The sequence below is a fragment of the Botryllus schlosseri genome, chromosome 12 (assembly GCF_051294905.1).
Source record: "Botryllus schlosseri isolate E-star chromosome 12, Bs_hap1, whole genome shotgun sequence".
Classification (NCBI taxonomy): Eukaryota; Metazoa; Chordata; class Ascidiacea; order Stolidobranchia; family Styelidae; genus Botryllus; species Botryllus schlosseri.
The window spans coordinates 23,345,704-23,364,809 of record NC_137247.1 but is presented as its reverse complement, the minus strand read 5'-3'; the positions used below and the strand labels follow the sequence as shown (position 1 = coordinate 23,364,809).

The following is a 19,106-nucleotide window of genomic DNA, read 5'->3' as shown; positions in this document are numbered from 1 at the left end:
GCTGGTCGCGGGCCAAATTTCGGGTGTACAACCTTTTGGCGGGCCGGATTTTTTCTTAGTACTATATTTTAAGCTCACTTCGGTATATTATCCTACATTGCTGTAATCTCAATCATACCAATCCGAAGACACATGTATTTACACTACAACGACACAGAATAATTGTGACAATTGACGCAGCTTGCTTTGTGAAAGGTTTTCAACTTCTGGTAACAAGTCAGATGAACCAAGAATCAGACCCTATTCACAATGAACGTCTGAAATACGTGATCTTAGCTTGGTCTTCGTGAATTTCATTGTTCAAAACTGTTGTTCACATGCGTACGTGCTTCCAAAAATCGATGCAATTTCTTTTGCATTGCTGGTCAAGCTGGGATAAAGGCCGATTTCAAGAACGTACTCTTTGTATGAAATTTATCATTCAATTCAACTGCTATCGCGTTTCAGAAAAGCCCATTTGAAATTTTCAGGCAATGGTATTGGCGTCCACATTAAACAGAATACTGAATAGTCAGAATTCATTTTGTAGAGAAGGAATGTCGGAAAAGCGGGTGAATATTCAGTAGTTAAATTTCGTATCACAGTTACAAATGTAGTGTTGGTACTAGGTTTTCTCTCCTTCAGTATAGGAAAGTGAGCATAATTCTCTTTGTACTGTTGCCATTTTCAGAGTCACAGATTTGTTTTGAATGCGCCTCAACATCTCATGTATGTAGTTGTTTTCCCCCTGAAGTTGCAAGTTCAATTTGTTCAGATGTGACGTTAAATGTACCAGGAAAGCAAGATGAGATACCCATTTTCGGTTACAAGATTATGAGTCGACGATATTTGTATTTTCGAGGAAAGTTGCTATTTCATTTCTCAGTTCATACACTCGTGTAAACATAGCTGCTCGACTCAATGAGCGAACATGACAGATATAGGCCTACATGACATCGCCATATTGATTCTCTGCTTCTAGTAATATCTGGCGTAACTGATTCAGTTGATGAGACAAAAATCATATTAACAGTTTTCACCATTGTGGCCAAAACACTATTCAGGTTTCTTGTCTTGGCACACAATGCCTTCTGGAAAATCAAACTATAGACAGGCTAACTAACATACTGAAGCTAGTTATCTATAATTGAATAGTTTGAGATTCCGTCATTGCGTCTGAGATGCTCCAAGCGTTTTTGAAGCAACGGAAGAACACCTTTATTGTCAAACCCCGTTAGATTGATTAACCCTTTAAAAAAGCATGGAACACATTCGGTTGCGAGATACACCCGATTGATAAGCACTGATCCAGTTTAGTCCATCTCCATCTCCTACTTCAACCACCTTCGTTTTATGGCGTAACAATAGACTAATACGATGTAGGCTACTATTATAGCAATGCCGCATTTTTTTTCATGCAGCGATGCACTGCAGATTGAAACTCATTATGAAGCGGCGGGCCGTATTCTTGTGATAACTAATTATTATGTCGCGGGCCGGACGATTTCGCTTGGCGGGCCGGATCCGGCCCGCGGCCGTAGGTTGCCGACCCTTGTTCTACATGAAAGGCTTATTTTGAAACTATTAGGCTACATCAACCTTTAATAAATTTACAAACCTATCTCTATTTATTAAAAATACTTTATTTTGTCTTATTTTCAGCCCTCTCGACAAGTCTCAAACCTAAGTGATGGCCTTTTTTCACTCAAACATCTCACATTTTCGCTTAGGGAGTCTGTGAACCAACCAACCAATTTAGGGGTTCACGCTGGAAAGTGTTGGACACATATGAGGACTACTAATTTTTAGCCATTCATCTTTGGTCCCCGTTTCTCTCGTTCAACTCTCCATTCTCCATTCTCCTATCCCGTGCCCATGGAAACTTTTCACACCTGGCTATATAATTTATAACAGTATTCGATAATGGATAGTGTGCGGCATCTATGTGCTAGGGCAAGTTTTTGTTCCAGTCAAATCCGTGGAAAGTTACTGCTGTAAAAGTGGCATTTAATTTTCCCAAAAGTTGCACAAAAATGTTGCATTTATGGGCAAGTTCCTTGAAATTATTAGGGTATGAGATACTAGAATCGATCACCATCCAAGACACTGTAGCAAAACTAAGTTTTGGCGACTTCAGCAAAATCAATAACCTGAAAAACATTGACCCAGTTAAAATATAATTTTCTTCGGTCTAGCCAGAATGTACGTCAAATCAGAAACGAACCCAAATTTAAACGACAGTGAAATAATCAAGCGATCTATTCCCATTTAGTGCCATTTTGTTCCAGTGAAAAAGTTGGTTGGTTTTTATCCAACCAAAAAGTTGCATGAAAAATCGGGAAAATTGCAAAAAGTTGCATGGAAAAATGAAGAAAAAGTGAAAATACTTGCAAGATAAGCTTTCTCCAAACAGCTTAAAACACCACACTGCAAGACTTCTGAGTATTTAGGAAGCTGCTGTAAGTTGTAAAAAAAGTTGTTAGTTAGTATTGTAAAATACATAATAGCTACATCAGTCAGGGAATGTTGTTTGTTCTGTACTACATGTTGACCATCGCAAGTGCACGATTCATACTATATCGTCGGTTTCCAAAGTCGATCATTGATTTTTGGAATGCTAGCCATCACTAAATGAGGCAAATTCATCCGTGCCTCATCTTGTATCGTTTCTCTGCGCTGCAATTGGAAGTAAATTAGCCTAATTGCAAATTCCCTGGTGATTGTGATGGGTTTTTGGTGCTCAGACATTATTAATATTTAGATTTTCAGACTATTTCTGACAATATCATACGATTAATACCAGTTGAGCTGAGCTGTTCATGATGAACTTCTCTGACGGGCGAGGCATCGTCCGGGTGAGCCTCACATGTGCCTCACTTCACCTTGCCAGTGGAATTATGAGCAGTTAATATTCAAGTCCCGTGATTTTGGGTGCTGAGAACCACAATTAAACACTCCAAATCTGGTTTGTTACAAACTACAGCATAATATGTTGATATGTGCGTGAATGTCTTATGTTTCGCAGAGGGGTGTTTCGACCAACTCGTAAAAAGTTCGAAATAGTAGACATGTAATCTATGAATAGTCACACATGCCTAGCTTCAAACAATATATTATTGCAAATGAATCAGTTTGAAATGAATGCGATGCTTTGCAGTTACACAGAAAAACGAAACATGTCAAATGCAACCATATTAGAAACAATCTAAATTAGAAGAAACGCGAGATGTTACTACACGGGTGAAATATAGTGCATATTAAATATATAATAGCATTTTACACCAAAACATGGATGGGGAAAATGATAAATATCAACTTAGAAATAGAAATGTAATTAAAAATATAGCTAAATATATAGTTATATCCAAATTAGACTGGAATTAGAAATTATACCTACATATTTTTTTCCATACTAGATTAGAAATAGATTTACTGAATCCGCTAAAACTTGGGCATTGAATTAAGTTCCGTTAATATAGGGTTACCACGTTCTCCTTTTTTAAGTGTTTGAAAATGTCCTCCGAGGACGCCTAAATGTCCTTTTTTTGGCAATTCGTCCTCCTTTACAGCTTTTTGAGCTAAGTTGATGGATATTTTTTGAGGGAAAATGGCATAAATGACGTCGAATAGGAAATTCGTGGTTCGAACGTAAGTGACCACCTTTTCTTTAGTCAACCAACGAAGAATGTGTTATTAAAACCGTATTTCGCGAGTTGAGCCGGAAACTTGAAGTTTTTTTAGTCTACCAACCGAAATGTCGGGAAAAATTTCCGTTTTTTCCGGATTTTACTCCACAGTAAGTCTGAAAATTTTCAAAGTGTGCTCCTTTCCCGATTTCAAAATATGGTAACCCTAGTTAATATCAAATCATAGTGCATTCTTATCAGCATGACAATAGCATAAATCTGTACAGCAAGCTTGTCTCGTTTCGCACTACAGTTCTTCTGTAGCATTTACAGGAAAACCAGAAATCAGATTCAAGGAATTATCATAAGAGCAAAGATACATTTCACAAATTAGATCATATTTCGATAACATGCTTTTCGCTCTCATTAGTCAAACAAGACAATTTGAACTATCTAGTTGTCCAAGTCTCTGCCGGGAACAAGGGTAAAACTTCACTTTACATGGTAATATTTCGATTGGTTACCGGCTATTTTGAAATCTGTTCGAATACTGAGTCACCTCTAGAAGAGGAATCCAGAATTGTTATCTCCAAGTAGAATATGCAGATGCAAGGTCATAACTTCCCTGGCGTAAAAACGTGCTAGAAGGTCATTGGAGTCTTCTCTTGTCATCAGATTCTTGGTGATGTCATTTGCTACAATCCAGGATTGTAAATTCCAATTCCCATTGTGTTTGATCAATCATAATACGAGCTGACTTCACGTTGTAGTCGTCGAGTCGACAGTACGTGCCTGGAAATATAATATCATAGTGTCCTCTACGGTGTGGACACAGCGAGATTGAACGGCTCACTGCATTTGGTGTACGTCATACTTTTCTTTGACCAAAGGCAACTTTGCGGCTATTTTTGACCGGCTTGCCGATCGGTAAATTCGATAAAATGGGCATCAATGGAAAGCTGCTGCTGTACTGATTACGAAAATATCAGATTTAGTCTGCCCGTGGTCCTGGAACCCCCCAAAATCAGACTCGAATTTTGCATTGTGATCAAGTTCAGCATTGTGACGCAACAATTCTGTCCGGCAAAACGAGAGTGAAGCTAAAAAGACATAGCCAGACAGCTTTGTTGTGTCACCATGCCAATCTAGATCACAATGCGAAATTCGAGGCTTATTTTGAGGGTTGCAAGACAACGAGCGTAATGAAATTGATATCTTCGTTCTCAGTACAGCAGCAGCTTTCCATTTATACCCGTTTTATCGAATTTAGCGCTTGGCAGCCCGGTCATAAAACGGCGTAAATTTGCCTTCGGTAAAATGGAGAGTGTGACGTAACCAAAATGCAGCGATCCGTTCAATCTCGCGGTATCCATACCATATCTGCCTATAAATAATCAACCATAAAATACAATTTCTGATCAGATTCTGATGATGTAGATGAATTTAGCCATCTCAACATATTTGCTGCATATTTATAATCAACTGCCTCCTTTTCATCATAGCAAATCTGGGCTAAATATTCATCAATTCATATCCTTATATCAATATTATGAAAAATACCGTCAAAGCTTTTATGATCAAAATAAATCCTGTTCCCTCAATTCGCAACATGGACACTTGACAATATAGTTTGCCCGAACATGATATTATCATAGTGTTAGATTATGTATGATATATCATACATTATAACGATGCAATTGAAAGAAGTACAAGTAGGTAAATCCCGCTTAGGCTAGCGGCTCGATATACCTGTGCCATGAAGGCCGCCAAAGCCATCCAAGAAACATCTTACTAGCAGAAGTCGTTACCTGGTGCTAAGCCCTCGAGTCAAAACATACTGGTAGCCGATTATAGAAATAGCGCATGATGATTTGAAACTTTTTACCCATACTTCCTACCTTTTACAACAGAGAAGGACTATACGACAACATGGTATCCCTATGCGGATGACGTCTCACTCGGCGAGCTATATTTCGTGGCTATCGACATAAGCCCTTATTTAACCTGCCTTTGAATGACCCGTGGCGTCACTAGTAACGTCATGACTAATTTACGTGCTTAGAGTGGTCAGCGTCCCCCAAAAAAACCTCTCGAACTTCCGATCGCTCGCGCACAACCGGCTGAATGCGACGACTTAAGTGTGAGAGTAGACATCATAGTCATTCTATAACATCGATAGAAAATAGTTATTAGAGCTACAATGATTGAAAGTATGACCAGGGCCTACGATACTTACCTTATCTGGTACATCACGCTTGCAAGAGCTAACACGCCGATGTTCGCCAAACTGAAATTCGCGTTTATGTACGATTTCGCTTCTCGCTAGAGGACACCTCGCCTCAGATAAGCTGATTGTATTCGTATAGCAGGCCAAATCATTACCTTACCGTCAGAAAGTGACAAGAGACGGCGTCGCAGATGCAGTTGTCCAGATGTCCACCGATTCCAGAAGTAGGCTAAGTAGTGAGAAAACACCGACTTACTCATGAAAACTCTTTTATTGCATGGTAAAATAAATTCGATCATGTGAAGAAGAATTGGTACACATTCCATATTATAAACTACTTGCAAAAACAAACATGTAGCATGCAAGCCTCGACCACACAAGTACTGCGAATGAAATGCAAAACATAATCGTCAGTTTCCCTCACTGCAACTAGGGGGTGAGAGCAGATGATTTTATCAGGACCATCTAGGATTAAAAAAACTGGATGCAACAAACTTGGCGAGGGGGTCCCGAGGGAGAAAGTAGTCATACCAAGAGAACTTTTGTTCAATCGGGTCACTTTGCATATTTCTTAGAATAACATATACCCCTCTGCAAACAATTATGCAATAAGCCGTGACTGTGAATGCATGGTTTCAATCAGAGCTTCCAAGTTTTGTTTTGACAGCCAATCATTCTTGGGGTTATATCCGTTCCATTTTAAAAGCCAACTAGCGAAAACGTGAAGAAAATTGATTTGAACGGGTTTGCTGAAAATCTGTGTCAGCAATCGACAACTGTCCACCAAGCATTGGAAAGGCTAATGAATGAAGCCATATCATCCCTGTGAGGCAAGTAACTTTTGCAAGCTGCAATAGTTGACTTTTGGATTGGAGCCAGAGCTAAATTGACATTCTGCTTCTTATTGCTTGGATGCACTGAGGTATACATGTCAGGTATATATGTCAATTTTGGCGCTTTACGTAAATTCGAATCCAGCTTATCATCACATTCCCTGATTTTGTAGAGAGAGAGAGAGATATGATATTCTTTCTCGCCTGCACCATCGAGATGCTTTGGCGACGGAGTTGCGATACGGCCCCATGAGATCATCTAGTCTGCGCCCCCGTTTTTTTTCTCCTCCATGCTATCCGTGATTGCTGAGCGCCTAGCAGGATAGCTGCGGATACCATTTTTCGAGTCTTTGGTATGGCCCGGCCGGGGATCGAACCCACGACCTACCGCTCGAGAAGCCGGACGCATAACCATTACACTATCTCGCTCGCTGATTTTGTATTCCCTGATTTTGTGAAGTTTTTTCTGAAATATCCTTCGCTTTGGTGGTTTCCTGCAAGGACACACAGTTGGGATCCATAAAGGCCGATGCAGCTCCTGCTCGGAACAAATGGAAGGCACTGCTTTTCTATCCAAAAGCAGTTTTTTTTTCGCAAGACGGTCTTTGATGTACTTTGATTTGAAACGGAGCAGAATTCTTCGCTGGCTTCCAATCACGTCTATTCACAAAAGATATCCATATCCAAATCATCCAATAGAAATTGAAACGACGAAACGTTTTGTTTAGTTGTCAAATATCCAGACTTACAACCATAAACAGAGCATTTATTGACCATCATCGATTATTTTGCCATAAGCCAAACCTGAGTCAACAATTATGCAATCAGTCAAAATTCATTGCAAGAAAGGCCTCATGAAATAGCCAACCACCGCGAATCATTCACCGATAGTGGTAGGGGTGAGCGTGCATAATATGCAACACAAAGAATTATTTAACCACTGCATCCCGGTATGCCACCTCAGGCTATAATCCGGCCAAAACGACTGGCAAAGAGTAACACCACTACAATAAATATATAGTCCATGTAGCATTAGCTAATCAAACGCGGCGACTAGCTCAATAACTTCACCTCAAACGTGATGGGTCTACTACGGAGTAGTTCAATCAGATAACTGTAGCCTGCCTAATAGTGTAAGACTTTAAAAACGACAGCTCAAAACATCTCTTCCAACCTTCAACTCGATAACTCGCTTCAAAATGCGTTGACTCTGGTATGAGAAGCAATCGTCGATTGTCACGTTGATGGCAATCGTCCAATCAAAACAATCGCCTATTGTTACGTCAATAGTAGCCTAATCGCGAATTTATGTTTTGCGAGAGTCGGCCTGTTAGCTCTCGCAAGTGTTATGTACAAGACAAGGCCGTAAATATCGTAGGCCCCGGTCTGACAATTTTCTTCCGCCCCTCTGACGACAGGTGAGGCATTGCCCACTTGCCTCCCCTACGGCACGTTGCTGGTGACGTCATATCTGTCAAGTAGTTTCAATACAGAATATCGCGGACCAACCTTGGCAGAGGTACTTTATTGACAATTACTGTCCATGTCCTGCTACCAAAATCAAAGCGTTGAAGGAACTGCTCTCCATTCTTCGGTTCTTCTAACACGTAAAGGTACGTTCTCAAATCACCTTTAGCGAGAATGAATTACAATTGCGCATGGCGTTAAAAAGTTTACGTTTCTCTACATCTTAGATCAGGGGTCACCAACACGCAGCCCGCGGGCCGCATGCGGCCCGCCAAGTCATATTCTGCGGCCCGCGACCTGATTTGAGATTTCGGAAGAAAGCTAAGAAAACCAATTAGGAATGCTGGAATTGGCTACAGTCTCTACATGTTTTTGTGTTGTTTCAAAATAAGCTATTCTCCTGTGCCCAACATCACTATTCGACACTAGCTAAAACGGCTCTGGTGATGGCAACAGCATTCCATCGAAGGATAATCGGCTGTTATGAATGGGCATATTGCCTTGACTTGCAATGGCCCAAACACTGCCAAGACCAAGACGCGTAGAAAACGGCTCAGGGCAGTGGTTCTCAAAGTGGGGAGCGAGCGCTCCTTGTGGGGGCGCGAAAGCATCTGAAGGGGAGGCGGAGCTGCGCTCAACTGAAAAAAATTTTGCGCTTCGCGCTATTTACATCTAATTCATAGTTATTACTCTGTGTATGGTCTGGAATTCATCTTATAGAATTCTCTCATCAACAGTCATAACCTTCCATGTCATCAAACTAGCCGCTGGAATTGCTAGCTTTCTGGTTGCATTTTGTAATATGACGATTTTTCAGTATTATAAAGGGGAGCGTGTCTAAAAAAGTTTGAGAACCACGGGTGTCGGGTTTTCTCACAAGATCAAGCGTTACGTGGAGACGGTCTTTCATCTAGTAACGGATCTCGCTAGTCCCAATATCGACTCCTTAGTCGCTGAATAGCGTTTCCACGTATCGTGCACAGCTCACAGTTCAAAATAGCTCACCGTCATACCGACGCAGAGTTTTCGAACGTATGGTTGCCTATTTTACATCGATATCGAATGCGGCCCGCGGCCTCTACGAAATTTGAAAAGTGGCCCGCGACCCGTTTCGAGTTGGCGACCCCTGTCTTAGATAATATCATTAAGCAACTCGTTTGTAACATCATACACGAAATCACTTTTAATTGGCCTGCTAGACTCTCATTGGTTCTTCACCTTTTTCATACCGTTACCCCCACGAGGCAAATGACGGGATGCAATTTCCCCTTTTCAAATAATAACAAATTACAGCTGGCACTCAATTAATTGTAAAACGGCACAAATATGACGTCATAATGTACACTGAAATGACGGTTAGAAATATAAAGTCAACGGGCTGAAGCTGTTCTCGTGTTATCCGGTGGTCAAATCTAGACAAAAGGGGAGGATAATAGACACCATCTCATGCAATTGTCAATCGAAAACTTATTTCGTTTTTCATAGATACCATTGAATAAAATCCTGCTTCACAGCAATAAGTTGATTCAAGACAAAGATTGGTAATTCATTTTGAAGGCGGACCCAAAAGGCTCTAAAATCTTCCCCTCGACTTTTCGAAGGTAATTTGATGATTTCAGACTTAATTTCAACTCAATGACTGGACTTGACCACTACACTTTTCAATCCTAACAACTACGTTTCTACGATATTGTCACTGCATTATATCGTAAAGCTAAACTTAGACGCATCTTGCTGTATTTAATTTGCCAGCATGCGCAACAATATATGATACGCACTACAGCAAAATAAATTGAACTAACCTAGCATTACACTAAACTACATTCGCCCATGTTATTCATAACCACTAAGGGTTAATATGATATCACAGCAGACATGATGTGTTAAGTGAAACGAAATACATACAAGCTCGCCAAAATTCATTCATACTTGCGTTTGAAAATACTTCAGGCAGCGTTGTAAGTATATAAAAAAACGTCAATTTGAATTACCCCCCCCCCCAAAAAAAAGGTAAATTACCCTTTTAGGGGTAATTACCCCCGGCATAGAACCACGTGGTAGAGGCTCTTATTGCAACAGGCAGGCTGCTACGCGGCTGTGCAATAAATCGTCGGAGCTGAGGAATAATCCTACATAACGAACCATGAATATACGCCAGGGATGTCAAACTAAATATTCTCGCGGGCCGGATCCAAAACTCCAGAACGCTAGTAAATCTGAACACTTGTTAGGAATGTGCTTGATACTACAAGCCTTTTTACATCTACACTCACAATTGCCCCGCGGACCAGATTAAATCTCCTGGCGGGTCTAATGCTTTACATCCCTGATGTAGGCTCTATCAGACGATAAAATAAATCTTCAACTGCGCGGGACCATATGATCTCGATTTTGGCCGTTTTCTGATCAAGCACTTAACGCATACAAGAGCACAAAATTAGTTCAATCGCCATTGTGCCATTGCTATCAAGTTGAAACTTAGATCCGATGATCACAGACGTTGAGATTATCGGATCTTTCTTTCATTCCATTAAAAGGATCACAGGGTTGAGGGCTGCCAAGGTTCCTTTACGAATACGTACGTTCCCGCATATGACACATATGACTCTGGGAACCTTGTTCGCGATTTTGTCGACTTCACTTTTTAATCGAAATTCTTCTTTGCTGTTAACCATGGGTTATGATAGGCTATAGGCGATTCTGTTTACTCAAAATAATGGACTGCTACTCTTCCAATATTCTTAATTCGGCCAAACACAATTTGCTGGCGTTCGTGCCGGATCATTCGGTCAAAAAGATCGAAGTTGTGTATATCAGGATATGAGTTTTTCTAAGCTAATAAAATAGGACGAAAAAGACTCGACTTCTCCCACGCATCCCCACACCGCAAAATGTTCCTGTGGTATACCAGGGGGCGAAAACCCACCGGTTAATAACCGATTTTTGGGAAATACTGCTTTTCGATATAAAATCAATATTATTCATGCTATCAGCACGTACCCTATTCAAGTGTTTTCCTTTAAAATGTTTGTACTTTTCGTCATGACGACTCTTGTAATGAATTTAATATCATCTGCTTATCCTGTACACTACACCAAAAGAATCAAAATTGTATTGTTGTTTCTTCACAATGCAATTCAAAAGTCGTAATATTCTATGTCAATTATTATCGGGAAACGCGCGTCCTTTTCACCTGATACACATTATTCACTACGCCAGATCTGGCTCACGGACAATGTTCCGTCTGAGCTGCGCACGTGCGCAATTGCACACAATGCACAGTGCTGACACGGTCTATGCGTACAGAAAATGTAAGCTGCGCACAAAAAATCCGAAGTGATGACGCACTGTTGTCCAAGGGACCGCGTTGTGAGTTGGCGAGGGCGCGCAGGCTTGTGAAAAATTACAGGGAACATTGCTCATGGACCGCCCAGATATTCGATATTCCTGAATTAGATGTCATGTCAATCCAACAATGAATTAATCAAACGGAATATTAAGTTACAAACATGACTTTCATGAGCGATGTTCCCTCTAAGCTGCGTGCGTGCGCGGCCGCGCGCTGCTGACAAAGACGCCGCACACAAAAAATCTGTGCCGCGCACGATAAAGCCGAAGTGATCCAAGGGACGGCGCAGCGAGTGGGTAAGTGCCCGCAGACCCGCGAAAAATCGGAGGGATCTTTGTTCACGAGGATCATCAACGTTAAAAGAATTAACTCAGAACACATTACCGCGTGAAGTCCGAGTTTCAAGTCCGAGTCTTTTCCTCGCAAATGCCAAGTGGTATTTACTAAACTTCCGTCGCAAATCTTCAGTGTGCCTTGGTGCAATAAGTGCCATTGAATCGATGATATTCTGTGCCTCATGAGACGAGACTAGCGCAAAACGAATGTTCTTCAACGCAGCAAGGTAATCGTCAAGCCTGAATGAAAAGTGACCGGTTGAAGCTACAAGTCGGATTTGGAGTCCGGGCGCTCTAACAACGCGATCCTTGAGATTTGAATATATTTCTTTTGTTACACTGTACGGCCAGGCCCACCTAGCTTGACGTGCGTAATACTCATTTCTCGCCGAACTCATCGTTAGTCGAATTATGTTACTTTTCAACACATAGCGGGCACCTGTAGGACCAGGTAAGCCGCTCTTGGTAGTAGTAGCAAATATTGAAATGTTGGCTTTGAATATCTGTGAATATCGTGAATATCTGTTGAACTTCGGTCAGTTAACCCTAAGAAACAGACTTGCACAAACTACTCAATTTGTAAAACTCGCAATTATAACTATAACCAGAACCACCCGATTTTCAAAATCTGCAACTAGAACTAGAACTAGTCAATTATCAAAATCCGCAACTAGAACTACAAATACAACTATTCAATTTTCATAATCAGCAACTAGAACTGGAACTACTCAAAAAACCGGTAGTTAGTTGACCATCAACTATCTAGATGGGTAGTTTGTACAAGTCTGTCTGAGTAGCTTTGCTGGTAGTCTTACTGATTAAAAAACATATGCTGGGCACACATGTGGTAGACTTTTGTTTTGTGACTCACTGAAAATTAGGGGTTCCCCGAATGGTTGTAGATTAGGGTAGGGCAGACCTGGGCATTTCACGGTCCGCGGGCCAAATACAGACTATACGTGGGAAGTGCGGAGACAATTTTATAGAATAATAAAATCTGTCCCAAAAGACTCTAATAATTCATGTTGATTTACGAAATAATTTGGATTCACCTTGGAGCTTTTTCCATTCTGAACTTTTATTTCACTTTTTGCAAGAAACATGATTATAATAATGCACATCACATCATTTGGCATGCCATGAGAAATCATCTTGCGTGTCACTTTTGGCACGCGTGCCAGGGATAGCCGATCCCTGGCGTAATCTATATTCATAATAAATTCGATATAAGATGGATTATTTCAAGTTGGGATTATGACATAACCACGAAGTTACTTGGCTGAGGCTGCGAGAAGACGAATTTGGAAAACCTGCCAGCGAAATTACCAAAACAACAGGACGAATTTACCAGAGTGTCCTATACGGCGTGGACACAGCGATACTGATCGGTTCACTGCATTTGGGATACGTCATACTTTCCATTTGACCAAAGACAACTTCACGGTCAATTTTAGCTGGCTTGCCGAGCGCTAATCTCGATGAAATGGGTATCAATGGAAAGCTGCTGCTGTACTGATTACGAAAATATAAACTTTGTTCTGCTCGTGGTCCTGGAACCCCCCACAATCAGTCTTGGAATTTGCACTGTTATCGAGTTTGGCATGTGAACGCAACAGTGCTGTCTGGCTCTTTCTTCTTAGCTTCACCGGGGTTTCACTCTTGTTTCGCCAGACAGAACTGTTGCGTCACAATGGCAAACTAAATCACAATGCAAATTTCGTGGATGATTTTGGGGGGTTTCAGCACCATGAGCTATAGGCCTACATAGGCCTAATTCATATTTTCGTAATCAGTACAGCAGCAGCTTTCCATTGATACCCATTGTATCGAATACAGCGGTCGGCAAGCTGGTCAAAAATGATTTTAAAGTTGCCTTTGGTCAAATCATAGTGTCCTATATGGTGTCGACACAAGCAAATCGCACGGTTCAATGAAATTGTATCACGTCATAGTTTCCATTTGGCTACAGGCAATTTGACGGTGATTTTTGACCGACTTGCCTAGCATTAAATTTGATGAATCGGGTATCAATCGAAAGCTGGGGCTGTACTGCTTGCAAAAATATAAATTTTATTCCACTCATGCCCCTGGAACCCCCACAATCAGCCCCAAATTATTCATTGTCGAGTAGATTGGCAGTGTGACGCAACAATGCTGTCTGGCGAGACAAGAGACTAGCTCAAGAGCAAGGATGCGGCCGAGCGGCGAGAGTGGGATCAGCTGACGTCGCGGCAATAGCAATGTGCAACCGCGCCACTGAGAAACGCTGCACTGTTGATACTTTTTCTATGCGCTTCGGTACAAGCGAGCACACACCAGCCTTTCCTTGACTTGTAAGGGTAGAACTGGGTCCACAGAATGTATTAAGGCCCTACCAATTTTCGCGCAATATCCTTCAGCTGATAGAGATATGTAGGCTACGTCTAAGTAGTCTACATTGGATATGTCAGATTATTATGATATCGATTGCCCGCTTGTTGCGTAGGGCTCCAGAGATGCGTGGCGCTGTTGATACTTTCTATAGGTGCTTCGCTAAAAGCGAGCACACACCAGCCTTTTCTTGACTTGTAAGGGTAGAACTGGGTCCACAGAATGTATTTGGTCCCTACCAATTTTCGCGCAATATCCTTCAGCTGATAGAGATATTTCTAGTGAGAAAAATATACTTTCAAGTAATAAGATTCACTCAAGACAGCAAATTTAGATAATGTAAATATATCATATTGTAGTAATGCAACTACGGTGATGAGTTTTCACTCTAGTCCCCATAAGCACCACGTCGGTGACCTTGACACCAAATTCCGAGAAGGCGAAAAAGTGCAAACTCTGTTGGGCCGAATGGACAATGGACATTCAGTTATTCACAGATGCGAAAAAAATAATGCGAATCCGTTTTACGTAAGTTACATTAGGAATATAAATACAGGCTACAGAATGAATATAATTCAAATATCTGTGATACCACTGTATTACTTTTGACGCAAAAGGTCCCCGGCATTCAAAAAAACTGTTTGGTGATTGAAAAATGCTAAATCAAATTCCAACGTCAACGTTTATAGTGATATCAGATATATTCCAGTGAAAAACAAAGGTATGAATTTGGTGGTAACATTTTGGAATCATTTGGCAGGTATGGCCCGCAAGATTTCTAGTAACGGATTGAATCCGGACAGCGATACCAGTTTAATTCGACACTCCTGCTGTTAAACTTTATTCAACAATCAACATTTTACCTGCTGCATTCGCGGACCAAGTCCTACCCATACGGATCAAATAAAAGCTTGTAATGTATGCTCATGCTCAATGCTCCTTGCTCATACTTACTTAACCATAAAAGCGACTATAGAAAGTATCGACACCCGCCATCAACAGCGCGACATGTCTCTGGAGCAGACTTGGACAACTAGAAAATTTTCAGCTTTTCCAAATTAGATTAGAATTAGATTACCGGCATTTCGCTCTAATTTAGTGAAATTAGAAACTAGAAATATCTAGTTATCCAAGCGTATAATTGGACAACTAGAAAAATTTCAGCTTTTCCAAATTAGATTAGAATTAGATTACTGGCATTTCGCTCTAATTTAGTGAAATTAGACAACTAGAATTATCTAGTTGTCCAAGTCTGCTCTGGAGCCCTACGCAACAAGCGGGCTAAGGCAATCGATATCATAATAATCTGACATATCCAATGTAGACTACTTAGTAGGGATGGTGTGAACGTGAGGTTCACGTTCGCGTTCTGTGTGTGAACCTCGGAAATTTAGAGGTTCGCGTTTACAACAGAACCTTGGTAGGTTCTGCACTGTGAACCTTTTGGTAAATTGTAATTTTCACTCCATTATAAGATCTTTGGCTCAAATTTATTGCATTTTAACTGCGGGCCACTCCATGCATGGTGCTGGCAGCATAAAAAATCAACACTAAACGAGCATGCACCATGCACCTCGACAACCTTAAAAGTTTTACTTGCTTTGTTGCAAAAATTTTCTCGGAATATCCAGCTTTCCGTTCGTGAATATTTAGTGACTCTCTGCTGTGAGCTTGACCCGCTATCGATATACGTAGTCAGCGAATGATGCTTAGTCAACCAATCAATGACATTGACATCGTCTTCTGATGTAAAAAATCGAACGGTCGTACTGGGTCAATCTTGACTTCATATCTTTACTGTATCATTAAAACCAAATCCGTGCCGTTAAGGTGCGTGCTACTGCTGCATAACTTGTTGTTTGTGGTATCGGTAGCGAGTACAGAAACCCGTTGTACACTCTGCTCCATATCAATGTAGCAATACTCAGACTCCGAACACATTGTCCGGTCTGGCTAAGACCGTTCAGGCGTAAGCTTATATTCCTTGGTAAGTCCTCGTCGAAATTGTTGGCAAGCGACGGAATGTACTGATTTTATGCAATTATTATATCCTTTGATTACCGCGGTTGATACATTTAGCGACGTTTAAAACGCCGATATGTACCTCAGCATTGTGGCATTATGTGGGCCGAATCTTCGCTAGGTATCGTGTACACTGTACATTAATATAGGGCATATTAGGCTATCACTTCATTGAAAGAAAGGGTTGGAATTAGCAATACGACGTCACGTGACGTCACGAGGTTCACGTTCGTGTTCACACAGAACCTTTCAAAAAGGTTCGCGTTCACACGAACCCGAACCTTTCTGAGGTTCACACCATCCCTACAGACGTAGCCTACATATCTCTATCAGCTGAAGGATATTGCGCGAAAATTGGTAGGGCCCTAATACATTTTGTGGACCCAGTTCTACCCTTACAAGTCAAGGAAAGGCTGGTGTGTGCTCGCTTGTACCGAAGCGCATAGAATAAGTATCAACAGCGCAGCGTTTCTCTGTGGCGCGGTTGCACATGCACATTGTTATTGCCGCGAAGTCAGCTGATCCCACTCTCACCGCTCGGCCGCATCCTTGCTCTTGAGCTAGTCTCTTGTTTCGCCAGACAGCATTGTTGCGTCACACTGCCAATCTACACGACAATGAATAATTTGGGGCTGATTGCGGGGGTTCCAGGGCCATGAGTGGAATAAAATTTATATTTTCGCAAGCAGTACAGCGTCAGCTTTCGATTGATACCCGATTCATCAAATTTAATGCTAGGCAAGTCGGTCAAAAATCACCGTCAAATTGCCTGTAGCCAAATGGAAACTGTGACGTGATACAATTTCATTGAACCGTGCGATTTGCTTGTGTCGACACCATATAGGACACTATGGTCAAATGGTAAGTATGACGTAACCCGAATGTAGCGAGCCGTTCAGTGTCGCTGTGTCCACACCACACAGGACACTATGATTTTACCAAGCTACACACCGCTCGGGATAGTGACCAAGCTGTAAAATCCCACAAATCTTGGTGTTTTAATAGAAGGACGTGTCGATGGGATAGTGTGATTAAAAAGAGTTAACAATGTTTCTTGTGAACAATTGTTTTGAATAATTACTTGGGATATATAGATTGTGTTAACCACTTAATTCATTGCTTTCAATATATAAATTATTAGAAATTAATACACCGCCGAATATAGTGCAAACTTTTGACTTAGCTCGCCAACGTATTTCCTGCCTTTCACTCTCATGACATAGTTGCCCATCTGTGACGTAGGGGTCAGATGGGCAACTAAGTCAATAACAGTTAAGAACCGTAAAGAATTGGATTTCATTCTCCTAGTCAACACATTAATATTAATTTTATCGGGAATATCAGACATTGAATCGAAATTCAAAAGAACAGGATTTCGAGTTTAAAATGGGAGAGGTTCCGACCTTATGAAGCCATACGCTGGCTACGTCACTGTTAGCAGTGACGGCTCTGAGCGACCAATGGCTGCACAAACAATATTCAACAGAACACCGGCATCTCAACTCGCCCAAAACCGCGACACGTGTTTGCTAGTTGTTCGGCAACTAATATTTTTTTCAAATGTGCAACTAGAACTAGAACTAGACGAAATACCAATAATGTGTTAACTTTGCTAATCTTCGAAGTTACAATGAAATGTCTGTCTTGGCCTTCCTATAGTCTCGAGTCGTATGTACTGGTTCGAGTCATTACAAAAATTGACTCGGGTCAAGTAGAGTCAATTTACATATTTGAACAAGTGACTAGAGTCATGTCGAATCACCAAAAATCGCGAGTCGAGTCACGATTCGAGTCATTACAACCCTTATTCACGTTATTATCGCCAATTAAAGCTGTAACACCAATGGATTCTTCGGCGATTGGACATTTCTACTGTTATGGCACATCAATCAATATATTTAGGTGGGTATTGAAATATTCCAATATTTGAAGGTAAATCTAACGCCGATTTAATTTGACTTTGGTAATGACATGAACAGGAGTAGCCTATGCCCGAAACGCGGATTAGGCTGTACCGCTCCAATGCTCTGATATAAGATCTATCTTCCTTAAATTCTAAAATATTCTACCTATAATTGAGTCACACCAAATGTCCGCCAGCTGCAAAATTATACCGTAACAGCTTTTACGATGTCATGATGCATTCGTACTCTCGCATGGTGTCTATAATCAATTAATTTGACAAACTATGTCAAGTGCAGCATCAATTTTATTCCAAAATTTATTTCGTGCCAGGCGTGATTCAAATAATAAATCACATTTCACGATGCGTGTGGGATGCCAGTCTGCAAGGTCCCGTCAAATATAGCCTAATTTGAAATACATTGAATATGCTCCTATATCGGTGCTGCGGCCTCCGGCGTCATAAAAAAATAGGGAATTGGCCCGTGAGCACATTTGAGTTTGAGACCCCTGGTCCAAGGCATGATGCGCTTAGTTTTGTCTATATTGTGGCAGCTTTACGAGTTTACTATCCTTTGTTAAATTTCAATTCATTTCTTTTTTTTATGTATGGGTGGAGTAGACTTATATATGATAAATTGTTCGTGTCCCCCCTGAGAAGGAGGCCGTGGCCCACAGGTTGGGAACCCTTGTGGTAATTGGTCTGAATAGAGCTCAATTAAGTAATTTTAAACGTTGGTTTATTTCACATACTTTAAGCAGTTATCTTAGGCAGGCACTATCGAAATAGAAAGTTGCGTATTCGCTACAAATGCAAAATGACTAACTAGACTGCGAATAGTTTCAATAGCCTCGGTATATGTGTTCAATTACGGGCTGTAAGTTTAGCGTAAGCTTTGGCTATTTTGAATTACTGACTCTCACGGAACTTGCTATTTTTAATACATCGTCATCATGAGACCAACTGTATTGACGCGCATTTTTTTGCACTCTAGT

General features: G+C 41.0%; 1 long non-coding RNA gene across 1 annotated transcript; it reads right to left on the bottom strand.

Moving 5' to 3' along the window:
• Positions 1–8,174: 8,174 nt before the first annotated feature.
• LOC145452656 (uncharacterized) lies at positions 8,175–9,477 on the bottom strand. The gene is made up of 2 exons (XR_013919468.1): positions 9,257–9,477; positions 8,175–8,348 (listed from the first exon to the last, which is right to left on the bottom strand). It is a non-coding gene; the product is annotated as an uncharacterized LOC145452656 (long non-coding RNA).
• Positions 9,478–19,106: the final 9,629 nt, after the last annotated feature.